Consider the following 17,679-nt stretch of genomic DNA (forward strand, 5'->3'; position numbering starts at 1 on the left):
TTGACAGCCAACAGCATCTGGCAAGTCTGTACCTCTATTCATAGCACCTGGATAGTTAAAAATCCTCTTTTGTTTTTGTTTTTTCCTTATATTTTTCTTTTATTTCTTTTTTCTTTATCTCTTTCTCTTTCCTTTTTCTTCCCTCTTTATTCTTTTTTTCACTTTTTCTTCTCTTTTCCCTTTGCCTTCTCTTTCTCCTTCTCTATCCCATTCTTCTCCTTTCATTATTCAGTACTACCTCACAGAGCTAGTTCTAAAAACTATATTTTTAAAATAGGCAATGTTAGCACTAGCATTAGCACTATAATCAGCATGAATTGAGAACATACTAAATGCCAGCATTATCTTCTTTATTTAATTCTCATCACAACTCCATGAAGTAGGTGCAATTAATATTTCCATGTTATAGGGAGAAACTGAAGCTTAAACTATGACCTGAATCCTTAGCCAAGCATTCCACAAAGCCATCATGGCATTTTGGCTCTCATTGTATGAGTGACAGCTCACATTCTAGATCCAACTGACCTTGAAAGTTCTCAATGTTCTCTTTTCCTTAGTGTGCATTTACTTTTTTAAAAGAATTGACTAAAGATCAATCCACAGTGAATCCAGTGGGCCCAAATATTCATTTGTCATTTCTCCTGTCCCTAAGTGCATACATTTAGAAGCTGTTTGAACCTTTCCTTGGTACCTGGAATAAAAACTTTTACAGTAAACAGGGGCAAGTGGAAGCTCCTGAAACTGCACCCTATCTCCTGGCTAAGATAATAAATTAGAAGCAGTGCTACATCCATGGAGGAATTGAAGAGATTAGTGCCACCATAAATGACTTTTAGAAGGTAAGGGTCAAGAGAATGAGAAAAAAAAGTCACAGATTGGAAGAAAATATTTCAAAAGACATACCTGATAAGGGACTATTACCTAAGTATGCAAAGAACTTTTAAAATTCAACCAAAAAAACAAACAATTCAATTAAATCATGAGCAACAGCATAAGCAAATCATGAGCAGAAAAGACATTTTACCACAAAAGATATAGAGACAGCAAATAAGCATATGAAATGATGCTCAATATCATATGTCATTAAAGGATTGAAGATTAAAACAAGATATCACTTACACCTATTAGAATGGCAAAAATCCAAAACCCTGACAATACCGAATGCTGGCAAGGATGTGGAACAACAGAAGTTCTCATTCATTGCTGGTGGGAATGCAAATTGATACAGCCATTTTGGAAGATAGTTTGATAGTTTCTTACAAAAGTAAACATATCTTACCATATCATGCAGTAATAGTACTTCTTTGGTAGTTACCAAAATGGATTGAAAACTTGACATTCATTTATTGACACTTTATTCATAATTGCCAAAACTTGGAAGCAGTCAAGATATTCTTCAATAAGTGAATGGGTAAATAAACTGTAGCAAACCCATACTATGAATTATTGTCCAGTGCTAAAAAGAAATAAGCTGTCAACCCATAAAAAGACTTGGAAAAACCTTAAATGGATTTTACTAAGGGAAAGAAACCAATATGGAAAAGACTATATTCTATATGATTCCAATTATATGACATTCTGGAAACGGCAAAACTAAGAAGACAGTAAAAATATTAATGGTTGCCAGTGGCAGCGGGGAGGGTGGGATGAATAGGATGAGCACAGAGAACTTTTAGAGCATTGAAATTAATCTGTATGATACTACAATAGTAAGTAACATGTCATTATACATTATCAAAACCCATAAAATGTTCATAAAAAGCAAACCCTAATGTAAACTATGAGCTTTGTGCTAAAATGTGGCAATGTAGGTTCATTGATTGTAACAAATGTACCACTCTGGTGCGGAAGGAATGTTGATAATAGGGTAGATTGTGCATATGTAGTGGCATGAGGTATATAGGTAGGACACCTCCATATTGTCTGCTTAATTTTGCTGTGAACCTAAAACTGCTCTTAAAAAGTGTATTCAAAGATTTTTTTTAATGCAGGGGGACATTTGCTATATTAAGATCACACATGTGTCTCCAGACCTAGTTCTTTCTCTAGGTCTGGTTTTATAAAGACTGATGATAAACCAAGCCTGATTTATATGATGCATCTATTGTGAGAAATGTCTGTGACTCTAGGTATTTGATCAACCTCAAGAAATAACACAGATAGTGTAATAACTTTTGTAGATAACCATTGCTAATTTGACGATTGCCAGGTGCCATTAAGTGAATGGTAAAACTGTAGTTTTTGAAAACAAACAAAAATGGCAGGGGAGGTCAGCGTTTTCACATCCCCAAGAAATTAATCTGTTTTGCCCATGCAAAATGCAAATGAATGTGAATGATATCAGTAGACTACTCAAATTTAACCAAGTGGAAGCCACAATCTCAGCTGCTTTGCTAGATGTGATATCTTTTCTGGAACAGGTAAACCCTGGCACTTAGAGTTCATTGAGCCAATGTGTTTTTTGCAATCCCATCTGGAAGGCTGATCACAAGCATTTCACATTCATAAGAAAAGTATAACAGTACACATTCCTGGTCTTGTCATAGGGCTATATGTTAGCCATCCTATTCTGTTGTAGTCAAGCCCAGAAAACTTTGATCATCTTAATATTCCATAGGGCATCATACTAGTTCACTTTCTTAATGAGATTATATGAATTAGGCTGGTGAGCCACAACTGGTAAGTACTCTGGCTGTCCTTAGACACACACATATCACAGGGCAGAAGAGAAACCCTGTAAAGATTCAGGGGCCCGACACATTAATAATGTTTTCTTATAATAAATAGATGTCTCTTCAATGTTTTATTATGAAAATATTCAAATGTATAGAAAAATTGAAATAATTTTACAGCAAATCCCTGAATACCAATACCTAGATTCTATAATCAACATCTTACTAAACTTGCTTTATTATATTTAATACAGTGGTTAGGAGCTCAATAATCTGGAGCATGTCAGAATATCCCCCTTAAACCAGAGGGCAAGTTGTTGCATCCTGCATGCCCTATCACTAAGAAAAAGACGTAGTTCTTAGTGACCTATTTTGAATTTTGGAGGCAGCACATATTGCTCTTAGGAAGATCACTCTGATTTAGTTGTTGGACAATTTAGAAGACTGACAAATTCCAATAGAGCCCGAGCAAAAAGAAGGCTCAGTAGCAAATCCAGTCTGTATTACAAGGTGCCCTAGTATCCAGACTATATAATCCAACAAATTCAATGGCACCAAGGATATTCATGGTAATGGTAAATACATGAAACCATGGTAAGCACAAGTGTGCGATCTTTGGAAAATGATAATGCAAAAGCTACAGGAGGGAGTCACTTAAGATTTTGGAGCAAGACTGTCCTCTGTGGCAGAAACTGCACATTTTGTAAGTAGTTCCTGGCTGCTATTAAGCTGTAGTAGAGATTAAATCCCTGACCAAATGGCTATGTACATGGACTGCATTACGAATTGTTGTTTTTAGATCTATCAAGTTAGACAAGTGCAGCAGCAACCTATCATACTACAAAAATGGCACAAAATTAGAACCAAGAAAAGTAAAAGGATACAAAAAAGCTACATAAACAGGACTTCTGACTCCTGCATCACTTACTGCTGCATCAATGGCTAAACCTTAATTCACACCAAACATCTTGTTGAGAGGATAGAAAATATTCCTAAAGTCAGCTGATGGAAGAGGAAGTATCTTGGACCTGGTTCATAGGTGAGTCAGCACAATATGTTGGTATAAAGTGAAAATGGAGTGCTACTATAATATTGTCCTTCCAGAGGATGGCCCTAAATGTTAGTTATGAGGGATAGTCCTTCCAGGGGTAAAGCTGGGAGAAGTATGTATAATTTTTTACTTTTTATGTAGTAAAAAAGTAGCATGAGAAAGATATATATGAACTCCTGAGTATTGGAAAGTGTGTTGTCTTGTTGTCAGGGCCTGGAAGGAGCAAATTTGGAAGATTAAAGAGAAAAAAAAGCCTAGGGAAGAAGCACATAATGGCCCCACTGAAGTGGGTTCAAAGTGGAAACAGATCTCATGCTACTGCCCACCAGAGAGCATCCAAGTCAGGGGAGACACTCAACAATGAGGCTGACTCATCCTGTGACTCATCCTCATCCAGCCTCCCTCCTCTACCACCCCCATGCTTGCACAAAGGGGTCAAGAATAGAATCACCATGGTGGCAAGAATAGAGGCTATGCATGTTCCCAGTGGTATGATCTCCCACTCACCCAGGATAATTTCGCTGCTGCTACTGAACACCCAACCTGTCAAAGTGTTAACAACCTGATACAAAGCCCTTGATACAGTAGCAAAGCTTGAGATCAGCCAGACATTTAATGTCAGGTTGATTACATCAGACTCCTTTCACCCTGGAGAAGGCAGTGATTCATCATTACCGCAATTAATATTTACTCCCATATGGCTTTAATTTTCCTGTCTGCCATATCTCTGTCGGCACCACTATTTAAAGGCATATAGAATGCTTGATTTACTGTCATAGGATTCCCACATAATATCACTTTGAATCAAGAGACCCATTTTACAGGGAAGGATGTGCAACAATCAATGTATGACTGAAGGATCCATTACTTTTACCACATAGTACCACATCTGGAAGCAGCCAGCCTACTGGAACAATGGCTTACTAAAGGCTCAACTAAGGTGCCAACTCAAGACAAAGACCTAGATGGAGTTGGGACATTGCTCACCAAAATCAAGTATATGAACTAAACAAAAAGCTGTGCTGTGCCCCCGATAGCTAGAATGAACAGGTCTAAACATCAAAGGATAGGAGTATGATTTATCTCTCTCACTATCATTCACAGTGGTCTACTTACAGAATGTGTGCTTCCTATCCCCATATCTTTAGGTCTGACAGGATTAGATGTCTTGGTACCACTGCTTCTACTAAGGAAAACTGGGAATTTCATTAACCTGGAAGCTATGACTCCCACATGTTAACCTTGAGTTTCTCTTGCCAGTGACCTAGCAGGCAAAAAAAGGGGCACTTGAAGGTTCAGTAACAAGCAGGGAGTAGACTGTATCAGATGATCTTTGTGCCCTGTTTTACTTCCTCTTGGTCTTCTGATTCCATTTGCAATTGTAGCAGTGGTGACAAATATGGCAAAGAGGTGAAGAGTCCTAATTTTGACCACATCTTGCTTCAAGCATATCTTTGGCTTGCCATGATGTTTTTCTGATACTGAAGGAGTGGGATACCCACAGGAGTTTACTGGACATGGATGTTTGCATAGCCCAGGTGCTGGGGAGTTAACCTGCCTGAGGTAACCCTCAACCAGTTGGAGGTTGGAGCCAATAGCCAAATGCTTCCACTTGCTGACCCCTGGGATCATTTCCCAAGTAAACTACTTAAATGCAAATTCTTTTCTCGGGCTCTCCTGGGTAATTCAAGCTAAGAAAGATATCAGTGAGAGTCAACATAGCTTTTGCAAATAAGATAGAAAATGCTTCAGAATAGCAATAAAAGCTTTCATTCTACAAATACATCAATTTCAAGGGCAACAGAAAACATCAGTTTTGACTCATGCTAGCCAATTCCTCCTTTTACCATAAACCAAGTTAGGAGAGACACACTCCTTTGCAAATTCTTTCTCAGCAGAAATTAATAATAAAGAGAAATTATTATAGAAAGGAGAGCAGATTTGTGTTAGTTTTCTATCGCTCCTGCAAATTACCACAAACTTAGTGGTTTAAAACAATACATATATATTGTCTTACAGTTCTACAGGTTGAAAGTTCAACACATCTCACTGGGTTAAAATAAAGGTGTGAGCAGGACTGAATTATCTTCTGTAGACTCTAGAGAAGAACCCATCTCCTAGCATTTTCCAGCTTCTAGAGTCTTCCCACATTCCTTAGTTGACAGTCACCTTCCTCTATCTTCAAAGCCAACAATGACATGTTGAGTTCTTTTTATATCACATCACTCTGACCTTCAGTGTTCCTCTCCTACTTTGAAAGACCTTTATGATTATACTGGGTCTACCCAGATACTGCAGGATAATCTCCCTGTGGTAAAACCACCAAATTAACAACCTTAATTCTATCTGCACCTTTAACTCCCTTTTGCTGTACAATGTAATTTATTTATAGGTTTTAGGGATTAGGATATGGACATCCTTGGAAGAAGGGTGGAAAGCACTAGGCTGCCCACCACAATACTAAAGAAAACGAGAGTTTATACATTTTCTTTTAAGTCTACCTTCATCTTTACTTTAGACCTAAACTTTCATTTAATTTAATAGAACTTTCATTTCCTGGTTTTAATTACATAGATTTATAGCATTTGATTACATTAGGCTGGTGAGTCCATTTTCACTTTATAGGTGAATAGAATGGGACATGAAAAGCAATATAAAAGACAAAAATAAATGTAAGAAAAGGGAGAGGGAAGGAAAAAGGATGAAGGAAAGAAAAAAGGAGACAATTAACTTTGATTTTATTTTTACTAATGGAAAGTATGCTTAGCTGCTCAACCCAATGAGGTCATTGGGTTAGTGTGATGGTTATTTTTATGTGTCAACTTGACTTGGGCTAAGGGATGGATAGTCAGATAGATGATAACACATTATTTTTAAGTGTGTCTATAAGGGCGTTTCTGGAAGAGATTAGCATTTGATTCAGCAAACTGAAATCTGAGTAAAGAGATTTGCCTTCACCAATGTGGGAAGATATCAAATCCATTGGGGCCTAGATAAAGACAAAGGGCAGATTCTTTCTCTCTTATCAGGCTGGAACATGGTAGCTCAGGCCTTTGGCTCACAGGCCTTTGGGCTCTAACTGGAAGTACAGTGACAGTTTTCCTAATTCTCCAGTTTGCAGATGGCAGATTGTGGGATTTCCTGGCCTCCATAACCACATAAGCCGATTCTTATAAGAAATCTCGCCTTAAATATATCTCTACACCTCCTAAGAGTTCTGTTTCTCTGAAGAACCCTGATTGAAATAGTTGAAAAGCACTGTCTGAGGAAGACGTACCTGACTGCTTAAATTAATAACCTCCTACTCACTCGAAGTTCTGATGAGAGAGATTTTTGGTCATCACAACTAGTGAAAAATCTAGGCAAGTATTAACTTTCACTAGCCCTCTTTGCTAATTATAATTTAAATTATTTGCATATTGTAGGTTTTCCCAGTTCAAGTTTAATTAAACAACTCATATTCTTCTTGACCCTGATTATATGGACAATGTTGAAGAGTCAATGGCAGACCATAACATCCTTTGGGGAAAAAATGGGTGTTAACTAATAAAATGTATCATATAGGCATCTTCAGTAATTACCATTCATTGTTCTTATGTGAATTGTTCATATTTCATAACATCCAAAATATGATCTCTAAGATAAAATGTGATGAAATGTTTCAATTAACAACATGTAATATTTTATTTTACTATTGATCTCAATCCATGTGATTAAGGTTAATTCTGTAAGACATATTTCTTTTGAACTAGTAAATCCAAGAAAAGTGATAAAGAAATGGCAGGGAGGTGACATCCTGAATATGCATTTGGCACTTCAAAACAAATGGATTGTCAAAAAGTTATTTGAGATTAGTTGAGCATGAGTAGGTATTTATTGCTTTCTTCTTGGCCAGAAAATTGTTAGAGAAGTAAGGCTAATGGCAAAAATATTTCCTCTTGTAAAGCATAATCATCTTTTCTTGAGAAGATTGGTTTTAAAATATCCTAGTGCTTTTAGATATTGTGTCTTTTCCATTATGCTAAATATCAGTTTACTTCAGGAAGCCAGTAATATGAACTATGATGTATTTAGTACAGAGGATTAAAGGGAAAACTGGAACCAGAAAGATGGCTCAGGAAGGGAAGTCGATGCTTATGCCATTTCCCACCTAATTAGACACTTAAAATCCTTTTTTTCTTAAAGATTTATTTATTTGAGAGAGAGAGCAGAGGGAAGGGCAGAGGGAAAGAGAGAATCCCCAAGCACACTCCCTGCTGAGCGTGGAGCCTGATGAAGGATTCCATCTCAGGACCCCAAGATCATAACCTGAGCCAATATCCAGAGCCCAACACAATCGGCTGAGCCACCAAGGCTCCCCCAAAATTCCTTTTGAGACTAAATTGCCACTCCTGAAGGCATCTATTGTTAGGAAAACCTACCTAACTCCTCTGCCTAACTCTCAAATTATTTTCCTTTTTGATCGTCCTGGTCTCTGTTGGCAAAAATATATATTGACGTTCAAACAATATTAAGGCAAAATAGTTAGGAGACAGGTTTACAATTGATCACACTTATGAATGGAAATTGAGGGAGACTTCCTATAAGAAAGAGTATTTAAATCCAGTAATTTGTGGGTTGTTGTTTGTTTGGTTATTTTTATGATTCACAGGTGGGGATGGTCACTGTTAGGAACTATATGTGTGCATTATATAAGTAGTTTTGGCAGCCTATATTTATATGCCATCCTCAAAGAACATTCCATCCTTAAGGACATTCTTAAGTAAACCTAAAAAGCAGGCAGACCCACTTCTTATTTGCTCAAGGGTTAAATTCTTGGAAAGTGGAAGGTAATTAAATAACAATTAATTTTCTAAGCAGAAATGAAGATAAAATAGATACTGTATTGCAAAATGCTGAAAATAATGCAAGTTGTCCTTTTTTCTATGTTTCCTTAATATATGCAATAATCAAAAGGTTTTGGAAAAAATAAAGTGAATATATAAAAATTATCATCAATTACATTTTAAAAGTCACTGATAATCTCTAGTGACAATCTGCAGACAAAATTAATCTCTTTAGGATGTTTTATTTTTTCATCAGATCCATTAAAGAAATTCTGGCACACAAAGTCTTTGATAAATATTTGTCCACCAAATTCTAGTGAACAACCCTTGAAGGAAAAATATCTAGAGCACAACAGTTAGGACACCATAATGAGGAAATTTATTTTACCCAGAAGATACAACTTAACCACGTTGCTTGCATCTGTATAATGCTCTAGCCACAGAACAATCTGATATCCACAGTCTCATTTGACTTTCACAAACTCCCTATGAACTTGATATTGCTAGGAAGGCACCTCTTGTATACGTATGGACAGAAGAAATTGAACTCAAGAACTCTTAGTATTTATCAAGGAAGTGTGCATTTGAACATGAAACTGTGTTTTATCCAACACTCTAGGTAACTCCCCCAAAGAATTCATTAGCTAAAGATACAATAGGAATTCAAAAGGTAGATACACCTTAAAAAGTCTTAGATAAACTTCATATATAATAAATTTCTAACGGGTTATAATGTGTTGTTTTGTATGTAGCTATTTAATTCCCCCTTTAAGATAAAAAATAATTTCTTTTATGAAATACTTGTCATATTGCATAGCTTAATCTAGTAAAAATCAATCTATTTACCATATTCTATGTAGAGTAAGTTCCAGAAGGAGAGTTCTTTAAACATAAGTGACGTACATACATTATCTGGTGATGAAAAAGGAAATTATGCTACTGCACAATCTCAGTTTACATTAATTAATCACAGCTTATTATTAATGCAAACATGAAGCATATCTTAATACCAATATTGACATCGATCATAACATCTGCACTGTATACAGGGGTTTGTCTATATGCAAAGATTTAATATATAATGATCTTCATGTATTCCCATTTCTATTAGAATTCTCAGATTAGGAGGAATGCTGACTTAAATTTCCAAACATCTGCATGTTAAAAAATATTTATATATTGTTACTGGTGCCCTTTTGTGGTCTTGAGAGTTTTAAATTCAGAATATCACCAAATTTTAGTTAGTCAAAACACGAAAAAATAAGCATGGCTCTCTAAGACTGATAATAATAAATTCCATCTAATAAATGTCTGTCATGTACCAGGTATACATACTAGTCGCTTCATTTAATCTTTACAGAACAAACTCTCAGAACAAACTCTATTAGTAGGTATTATTGTGCCGTTTTACAGATGAGAAATACAAGACCTAGAGAACATATAATATGCCCAGAATATACAGCTTAATAATGGTGGAGTCAGGATTTGAACAGGTCCAGGGACTCCAAATTCTTAGACTAGTCATTTAAATGACAAAGGATGTTATCATTTCAATAACTATTATAGAAGGTTTAATAAGAAAGAGTTTTATTTACCGTGATCTTAAAATACCATTTCTATAACAAACCCAGTTACACTGAATTTCTCCACAAGTATCTCTCACATACATTGAAACTATCCAATCTTCTGAAAAGATAGCCTGTTCTGTCAATATTTTGCTTAAATGATAAAACACAAAAGAATTTTCAAACATTGTATTCAAAACTGTATAACAGTAAGCAAGAAATATTTTGGCACACGTATATTTATACACAATATTGGCAGATAACATTAAACTGCATCTTGTTGTAGTGAATCACACAGATACTAAACAGGATTATCCGTTGTAAAGAGACACAACTCTTCTTTCAAATCATGGTAGGCCAATCACATGATTGCATGAGATTCCACAGCAATTTATTACTCTAAGCAAGATAAAACATGACTAGTGTGCAGAACCATCAAATTAAATTTTAAAATTATAATAGTCTCAGCACACATTTGTAGGAGACAGAGACAGAATGTACAGTTTAGCAGAACAAGCAAACAGAGGTCTCCCCATCCAAAGATTTATTTTTTTCAGATTTAGAAAGGATACAGAAATTAGTAAGGGGCTTTTGACTCACAGTAAATTGTCCAATATTGTGACTAGTAGATACCCCAAGATAAGGCATGTAGGTGCAACAGCCTCACTCCTAGGAAGCCACTTTCCTCCTGGTGGGTCAAGGGGCTTCTCTCCTGCAAGGCTCCGAGGGCGAGCTGTTAACTGTCTTCTCCTTGAGTTCACCCTAGCTGGGAGGGCACTGGGGCTCCCAAGAGACTGAACTCTAGCTGATTTTAGTTGGAGATTCGGGAGGCCACACTGGACCCCAGAGCAGACCAAAGGAGGAGAGGGGAAACACTGGTGGGACAGATGACCCAGGTTCAAATCCTGTTTCTGTCCCTTACTTCTGCATCTTTAGAGAAATTACCCAACCACTGGGGGTATCTGTTGCTAACCTGCAAAATAGAGTTTGAATAATAAAAATATAAATGGCATTGTGACGACTAGTGACAATAAAGCCAAAAGACTGGTGCAGTGCACTGATATCCTGGGTTCTCAATAACTCTTCCTTCCTCCTTTCCTTCTTTGCTACATATCTATAAATACATCCAGGGCTCCTCCCATCTCCTGGGTGATAGGACTGGAAGCTTCAGAGAAAGCACTTCTCTGTCATTTAAGGCTTGCACTCTTCAACCTCCTCATTTGGCTCCATGTCCATTTTTGCAGTTTCCCTTAAGAAGGGGTTTTGAATGGGGAAGTGAGAACCAGTAACCCTCCTGCTCAGTCTTTTTGTGGAGCCCAAAGGTCATTGTGAGCAGGCCCGAGGAGGCTTTTTTCCCTGATGCCAAACTAAATGATGCATTAAATTGGGTGAGGTCTGCCTTCAGGTGAAGATGAAAAGGACCCTAGCTGCCCTAGGAGAGAACATTTCCTCTGGGATGTTTTCAGCTGCAGTTTTCCATTACACATGAAATAGCTCAGGTGATAAGGACTTGATGTGCATAACCCCCTGAACCAGCCCCGCGGCCCCATGTCACTTTCTGCTATAGAGAAAGAGAGAAGGGAAGACTGTGCAACAGGAGAGGCTTTAGCTTGCCTTTCAATTTTTTTTTTCCTTCTTCATTCCCCCTTTGGAAGGAAAGAAAATACAAGCACAAAGAAGGTACCGCTTATTTTACCAAAACTTCAAAAGACACCAAATCCAGGTCCCCAGGTAAGTTTCTGGAGCATCCCAGTAACCTTTGATTATAGTTCCAATTAGGATAAGTTTTGCTAAAATGAGTTAGGTATTTCTATGTGTCTGCCATGGTCACATAATAGAGACAATCAGTCATTTACTGTACACATCAGCGGAGGATGGAGGGAGGATTTAGAAGATGTGGGACTCCGTCTCTCCAGAGGGTCAAAGGGCAGATAATTTCACAATAAAGGGCAGTGAGATTTGGACCCCAAGGTTATGGGAGAAACCTTGCTATCTGATCAGAGTGCAAACTGCTCTAAGGTTTGGCTGTCAATCACAGTAGAATAAGTAGACCATTATATTTTACTGTCTGCCGCTTGCATAGAGTAAATGAGAGCAGTTTGTATACTTTTGATCATTTTTTTTGTACTTGTGCTGTTAAAAAAAATAGACATGGCATACATCCACTTTGGTCATGAGAGCTTCAAATATAAAGAAAACTGAGAGAATTCTTTTTAAAAATCATTAAAAAAAAAAAACCTTCCCTGGCTATATAATGGATAAAGCAGTCTTTGGATCCATACAAATAGAGAATACAGGAATTAGCCAAACAAATGTGGATAGTACCTACCTACCTATAAGCTTTATAAATAACTATAAATAAATGGTGAAATAGGGTTTAAATTTAGTCTATCAAAACTCTACCTCATACAGATACTGTGAAAATTCAATGTAACAAACTCTAAACTAACTTAGAGCATGCGTGGCATGTAATAAGCACTCAGTAAAGGAATCCCTCTACCAATACACACACACACACACACACACACACACAGACACTTCGTTTTTATATTTATCCTTCCTTACTCCACACTCTACAGTCAACTGAGGGACACAGGAGCCCAATAACAGTTAACCATCTATTTGCAAGTAGAAATGACAGAAGAATGGGCAAAGATGAGGCTGACAAGAACAGAAGTAAACATTTTTAAGGTGGGCTACCTGGAGAAACAACAGAGTCTGTGATAGCCTACATGAGAATGAAGAACAAAAAGTGCTTGGAAAAAGACACCAGGTAAGGACAACGGTCCTGGCTTGGTGGCAGGTATGGAAATGACAGGATGTGGCATGCGGCTGAGCTCTGCCAAACACTAGTGCTGGGTAAGAGCCCAGCTTCGTGTGCCTTTTTCTGCAAATGGTGGTCATAGGTGACAAGGTGATAGTCAAAGCCCTGAGGAGGTCTCTGACAGGAATAAAAACAAGGTCTCCTCTTTGTTTGCCTTGGGATATGGCCATAGTTCCTTATGACCAAGCCCTGTCTGGCTGGTAGACTGTATAATTTCCCCACTTTTTTTCCTCAAAAATGACTCACAAATGCTATATTATTTTACCCTACGCAAATTGCTTTCCATAAACCCAGAGGAGAAAAAAACTGCTCGGAGCCATCATTATAAACACGACACATCTGTTTTTAATAACTGAAGAAGTATAACAAAACCTTTACTTTGGGGGGAATATCCAGAGTTTTATCTTGAAGAAAAATTATATCCATCTGGTCCCAAGAGAGCCGGTTTTTGCATTAAGTGATATTTGTTGGTTGGGTGATTGGAGAGTGGGAGTGAGGAAAAGGGGGAAGTTGTTAGATCCAACACTTATCGTTAAGTGGAGTTCGTTTCTAAAAATGTAGCATCCAGAAACTGGTGAGTAATCCTTCTTCGTAGTGCAATATTATGTCACCAGATCTGCTGATCCAGTGCACAATAAAATTAATCCTCCATTCTGCAAATGCTGGTGCTATGGCAATCACAGATGTGCTGAAACAGAAGTGTTCATGCCAGGCAGAGTTCACGAGACACAGACCCAGCCAGTTGTTGAATTTCCAGTCCACACTTGATTCCAAGCCCACAATATCTGAAGAGAGGAGGTGGCTGAGGATTCACTAGACGACTTTCCAATTCTTCCTATTTCCTGTCTTTCCCCAGAGTCGTTATTGCACATTTTAAGTTTCCCACCAATCTGGCAACATAGGAATAATGAAGAGAGTAAGGGACAGGGGTGTGGGGGCAGAGAAAGTACATAAGGGAAAAGAGCCGACATTGTGGGCCTGCACACTACACTAGGCCGCCCAGATTTAAACCCACCCCCCCAAACCCCATGAAACTGGTGTTATATGTGTTACACAGCTATCCAGCAACAAAGCTTTACTTGGGACCCAAATATGTGCAATCCCAAGCTCTTTCCCATTATACCATACTGCTCCCATCATCCTATGGTCTATGCTTCATAATGATCCTTCATAATGATCGCTTCTGACCTCCAAAAATTGGAATTTAGGGTCAATATAATTTAATAACTCAGTAATATCAATGGCAAACTAAAGCAAGAGTTAGCCTTTAAATTACAAATCCAGCCCATTATGGCTGTCCTTGACTATTCCATGATAGTGACGGTGGCCTTTCTTCAGAATTTGGCCACATGCCCACTTTATGGTTAGGGAAAGTCAAGATTCCTTGACCAATAGTCTACCAAGGCCACATGCAAGGGAAAACTGGTTTGCTGTTACCAAAAAGCCAAAATAAAAGATATTCACTGGAATGGTACTATAGAAATCTGTAATTACCTTGTCCATGATTTAAATTTTTATTATCTATCTCCAACTAGAATGTAAACTCTATGAGGGCAGGGAAGTAGCCTGTTTAGTTCCTCTCTAGAAACCACGCAGTCTGATACATAGTAGGGACCCAATAAATATCTGTTACGTGAATGGGCCAGGCAAGATCCACATGGCACCGGAAGTCTCATTATTAGACACTAAATGAATAGAGCTGGGTGCTAAGTTAAAACCCAGTAATTTTTTTTAATTTTTATTTATTTATGATAGTCACATAGAATGAGAGAGAGAGAGGCAGAGACACAGGCAGAGGGAGAAGCAGGCTCCATGCACCGGGAGCCCGACGTGGGATTTGATCCCGGGTCTCCAGGATGGCGCCCTGGGCCAAAGGCAGGCGCCAAACCGCTGCGCCACCCAGGGATCCCAAAACCCAGTAATTTATTAAAATTTATTCTTCCTTCAGTTGAATCTCAAAACTGAACATGAATCCTAGAAGGCTCAGCAACAGCAAGGAAAAGACTAGCCAGCACAGACTTTAATTTTAAATAAATATCCTTTATTTTTAAATAGCTCAAGAATTTAAACTACCAAATACAATGCTGAACTTCCATTTCATGTATTTACAACTGCTTTAGCTTGTGTCTCAATACCATAGAAGAAAATCTTTGAATTTGAAGGTTGAAACATTTTTTAAATGGAAATTAGGAACCACGGCTCTCTTCCACTTCATTTTTACTGACCACCTACCCCTTAAAAATGTCATTTTTTTTGTGTTTTTTTTTTCTCATTGCCTCTATCTGAAGCTCTTTGAGTTCAGAGACAATGTCTACCTTATTTCCCATTATATCCCAAACACCTAATATAGTCAGTGCCACGCACGTAGTTGGCACTAAATAGCTGTTGTACTTAATGAATGAATACTTAAATGAATAAATAATGAACAAATAAATAAATGTGTTTTTTCTTTAAATAAATTTCAATTAAATGCAACCAGTTATGGATTGCTAACTCCATGCACTATTGGAAACCCAGAGGAAATGTGACCTTAAGGTTCTTATTAACCCCTCTGGTTATTTTTCCCCTCAAAGACTCACTCTCAGTAAGATATAAAGTGAGAAAACAATAGTAAGGGATAACAGGTTGTCTCATGAAATAATTGAACTTGTTTAGCACTCCCCACGCAGGACTATTTGCTAAGTGTCCTCGTTGGGGGACCACATGAGGATTTTCATGAGCCTAGGCATTTCACCATCACGGCTCCCTTCCTCTATGAGAATAATGAAAAGTTAACTTTAAAACTGTACTGGTGTATAAAGAATATAAACCAGGCTAGATTCATTATTATTATGTTCATTTTTTCTTCTTATTTTAAATGAAATTAAGATGAAAACATCTACATGAGCTGCTAAAAGTACCAGGGCCCTATAAGGCACTATGCCTAGTGGGTAAGCGGGCAGGGCTCTGGGGGTCATTTGTAGGGGACCATTTTCCTACCAGAGCAAGTTCTCCACCCTCCTGTCCTGATAGGGTGCAATTTCAAAGCAAGGAGCTGGTCCAGGTTTTCTAGGTGGAATTCTCACTCAGGAGACTCTTTTTCTTTTCTGACAAGAGCTAGATGCTAAGGAGGAAAATCCAGATCTGTATTAACCTTCCACCGGGTCTTAATCATGCTGACTCTTACCTTTTCTGTTGCTAAGCTTTGGGAAAATTATGTCTCCCCAACACTATAGAGCCCTCCTCTTGTTTATGTAAAGACCCCAATTAAGCTAGAAATAGAATTTAGTACTGCAAACATTGTTTAAAAAATGTTAAGACATCCAGTCCAGTGCTCCTGCTCATTATTCTCTGCTGAAACCTAATATTAGTAGCAGCATGTACCGAGGACCTGGACCATGAATTAATAATGAAGCACTTGTACTGGAAAATATGTGAGCACCTAGTGACTTTATTTGGCAGGCACCTAGGGTGGGGGGGGGGAGGAGGGAGGAGACGGGAGTTCATTCTGTCTTACACAGCACTTTCAGTGATAGTTCTGCAGGATAAAAGTAGTTATCAGTTATTTCTGAGGGATTACCTACAGAGGAAAAGATACCCGAGCATTCACCTACCACCCACACTCTGCTGTCACAGACACAGGGCTCCTCAACCCCTGTTCTGGCCTGAACCATTTCTTCCATGAAACTTTCACTTTCCAGGGTGCCTGGGTGGCTAAGCAGTTGGGTGTCTGCCTTTGGCTCAGGTCGTGATCCTGGGGTCCTGGGATTGAGTCCTGCATCAGGCTCTGCAGGGAGCCTGCTTCTCCCTCTGCCTATGTCTCTGCCTTTCTGTGTGTGTGTCTCTCATGAATAAATAAATATAAAATAAAATAAAATAATAAAATAAAATAGACTTTCACTTTCCTCAAGCCTTTAGTTGTGTCAGTGTTTTTACACGTGCAATTTCAATGATTTCTTCATCTCTTTTTCTTAATCCACCCTGGGATTAAAAACCTCATAGGGACAAAGAAAGAATTGTACAGAGAGGCAATGTGGATTAGGGATTGAGGACCAAGGTCTCAGGTCAAATCAGATGTAGATTGGAATCCTATCTCTGTATACCACCGTATAATAATAACTGCAATCTTGAGGAAATCATTTAACTTTTCTGATCTTCAGTTTTCTCCTCCAAAAAGTGGACATTAACCACAATTACCTTTCTAGATTCATGTAAAGATTAGGACAAAGGCAGTAGGGCATCTAGTACAGTGTAGTCTATAGTGGGCCTTCCTTTCCTAAATCCTAGCTGCTACATTTTTACCATTTTCCACATCACCTTCTTCTATCTCTACCATCTAGCATGGCAATGAGCAATGCTAATGTTTATTATATAAATCATGTAACATAGTTTACATATAGTCCTTTGATCTAAAACAACTGACTTGAGAGGGCAATTTGTTTTGTTGGGTTTGGTTTCTGACAAAACGAATTTTCACTTGAGTTTCCTCCTTTTGCACATCATCTCCTGCTTCCCAGAGGCATCTTTGGATACCTGATGATAATGTATCAGGGAAGTTTTCTAATGGGTTTTCCATTCCTGACAGATTTTACTTCAGGAGAGTTCAGAACAAATTCTCAGCCAGACACGATCACAGCACCTATTGTAGCCATCGAGAGAAAAGTCAACCTGAACACAAAAATATATTTGTGCACAGAGGTATCAAGCTTTTGGCGCTGTAGGTGTTGCTACAACTTTAAGGATTATTTGGTTTATTTCTTGC

General features: G+C 38.0%; 1 pseudogene; it reads left to right on the forward strand.

Moving 5' to 3' along the window:
• The first annotated feature begins 1,967 nt into the window (after nucleotides 1-1,967).
• Nucleotides 1,968-2,078, forward strand: LOC129499022 (small nucleolar RNA SNORA72; annotated as a pseudogene).
• The last annotated feature ends 15,601 nt before the right edge of the window (nucleotides 2,079-17,679 follow it).

The sequence above is a fragment of the Nyctereutes procyonoides genome, unplaced genomic scaffold, assembly GCF_905146905.1.
Source record: "Nyctereutes procyonoides isolate TBG_1078 unplaced genomic scaffold, NYPRO_anot_genome, whole genome shotgun sequence".
Taxonomy (NCBI): domain Eukaryota; kingdom Metazoa; phylum Chordata; class Mammalia; order Carnivora; family Canidae; genus Nyctereutes; species Nyctereutes procyonoides.